The sequence below is a fragment of the Sinocyclocheilus grahami genome, unplaced genomic scaffold (assembly GCF_001515645.1).
Source record: "Sinocyclocheilus grahami isolate Dianchi unplaced genomic scaffold, SAMN03320097.WGS_v1.1 scaffold28.1, whole genome shotgun sequence".
Classification (NCBI taxonomy): Eukaryota; Metazoa; Chordata; class Actinopteri; order Cypriniformes; family Cyprinidae; genus Sinocyclocheilus; species Sinocyclocheilus grahami.
The window spans coordinates 1,525,000-1,527,656 of record NW_015505207.1 but is presented as its reverse complement, the minus strand read 5'-3'; the positions used below and the strand labels follow the sequence as shown (position 1 = coordinate 1,527,656).

Below are 2,657 nucleotides of genomic sequence, written 5' to 3'. Positions count from 1 at the left end.
ATGTCACACACAGAACGGTTCTGCTTCACTGCTTCAAGTCCAACACCTTTTGTGTTTTATTAGGAGACGCACAACAGTTCTTCTGTGGCTTTATAGGTCACCTACACATGCTGGGAAATCTCTTCATGTAGCCCCACAAGAGTGATTACTGATAAACTGTCTGAAAAAAAGAAAGTCACGTTTTAGAGAAGAAATAAATCACCCACTGACTTTCAAAGCTACTACATAGTAACGACTTTCTACTTCGAGGATCTTGATAGAAATGTAGTGAAGTGAAAAGTACAATATTTGTCTTCAAATGTAGTGAAGTTAAAGTCATAAGTTCCCAGAAAAAATAATACTCAAGTAAAGTACAGATACTCAAAAAGTGTACTTAAGTACAATACTCAAGTAAATGTACTTAGTTACTGTCCGCCTCTGGTTTACACACACACAAGGAATTCGTCTTGGTGTCAGGAGCTTCCAGTACAGAAAGTAGCCTACAGTCATAATGCAGATATACATATAATTAAGGTAATAAAACACTAATAATAATAAAGAGTAATAATAAAATATTCATTCAGCCCGTCTGATGTTTTTGTTTTGTGCAGTTGCTTCATGTTGCATATGTTTTAGTTTGTTTGTTTGTTCAAGGTTAGTTTGGCCAGTAACAGAGCAAAATAAACATTTAATAAATGTAAATAAATAAAAGTAATAAAAACTACATAAATTGGCAACGAGAATGGGAATCAGCTCATTTGATTGTAAAAAAAAAAAAAAAATTCTGCAATTGGACCAGTAGAAAATTTCCTTAGCGTTGAGCCCCGTCAATACGATCAAAATCAGTATCATAACACTTGTACACAGATCTGTAGAACACGTAGGTTACATAATGATATTTTAAAATTAAAAACGTAAAATATGTACTTGAAAAGAAAACAGGATGACTTTGAATAGCATCATTGTAAAATTGTGAGGAAGAGCTGAGCAAGTCTTGCACATGTATTTCCTGGTCTGAGAGTGACTTTCTACTTAAACAGGAAGTAATGGATACCAAAAAAAGGTAGAAATGTATGTATGTGAAAGGAGAATGTATGTGTGTGAAAGCAGAAATGTGTGTATGTGTAAGGAGTATGTACTGTATGTGTGTGCGAGAGAGAGAGTAGAAATGTGTATGTATGTGAATGGAGAATGTATGTGTGAGAGTAGAAATGCATGTATGTGAAAGGAGAATGTAAGTGTGTGTCAGTAGAAATGCATGTGTGTGAGAGTACAAATGCATGTATGTGAAAGGAGAATGTAAGTGTGTGAAAGCAAAAATATATGCATGTGAAAGGAGAATGTAAGTGTGTGACAGTGCCAGAATGAATTATGGCTTGTCTGGCCCCTCATAATACAGACTTATATATATATATTAGATAGATAGATAGATAGATAGATAGATAGATAGATAGATAGATAGATAGATAGATAGATAGATAGATAGATAGATAGATAGATAGATAGATAGATAGATAGATAGATAGATAGATAGATAGATAGATAGATAGATAGACTACTAAGTAAAGGCTGCATTTACCATGTATTTATTTATTTTCCTCTTGAAAGACTTGAGAGACACAAAGGCTTTTTTTTCCTTGTTTTTTTTGACAGTCGACCTATTTTTCTGGCAAACAACCGACAGGTGTATCAGCACGCCAAACGCCCCTTGACACCTTGCTGAATAATATACACATACAGAATACATGATACATTTTTATCTCAAAACAATATTTAATTTGCTTTGGATACTATTCCAAACATCCATTCTGCATCTGACTATGCAGCAGGACTCGGGTTTGACCAATAGTTTTGGACATCAAACTTCTGCTTTCTTATTCAATCTTTTGACACCTCTGGTTAGACATCAGCAAACGAGACATATGGAGGGCCACAAACTTCGGCTACACAAGCGTTTTGTGACACAGAAACAATTCATTTAAATAAACAGACAGACAACCTGTTATTCTTCTAAAACAAAGCATATAAACATGTCAACGTCACACTCATAAAATAAGAGTTTTGTCAAATTCTCCCTTAATTCTCTCCGCTTGTTTTTATGGGACGTCCTTTTGCTACAAATGCACTTAAAAACGATCAGTGTCATTAACACATAACGTATAACGTAAAGAGGAGAGAAATGTCTAGTAGGTTCAAACTTACAACACAGACTCTCTTCTGTAAGCACGTCCTATGCGCGGCGCCATGCCTTCAGCTTCCACACATGAGATTCTCCTATTGGCTGCCAGCGTCAGATTTGATTGGCCAGAGGAAAAATAGGTGCCCACGAAGAATCGCCGCATTCTGATTTAAAGTCGCAAGCAATTGCATATGTTCTGGACTAAGAAATGCTACCATTACTACTACTACTACTACTACTACTGCTGCTGCTGCTGCTACTAATACCTCTACAACTGATCAATAATTCCTCAGTCTTTTCATCTTATAATGTGGACTGTATTATCATACCTGCCTAAATGTTTGGAGGCTATGTTTAGAAAATACCACATTACTATTTCTGCAGTAGCTATGTAGTATATATTGTGCACATTTTTGTACATAAAATACCTATATGACCTACATTTGCCCAGAAAGGTGCAGCATACAACTAAAACACACTTTGTGGAATTGTACCCCAC

The 2,657-nt window shown here is 35.5% G+C and overlaps 1 pseudogene; it reads right to left on the bottom strand.

The window, feature by feature from the left end:
* Positions 1-2,232, bottom strand: part of LOC107569531 (citrate lyase subunit beta-like protein, mitochondrial) — a 73,337-nt pseudogene extending 71,105 nt beyond the window's left edge.
* Between the last annotated feature and the right edge of the window lie 425 nt (positions 2,233-2,657).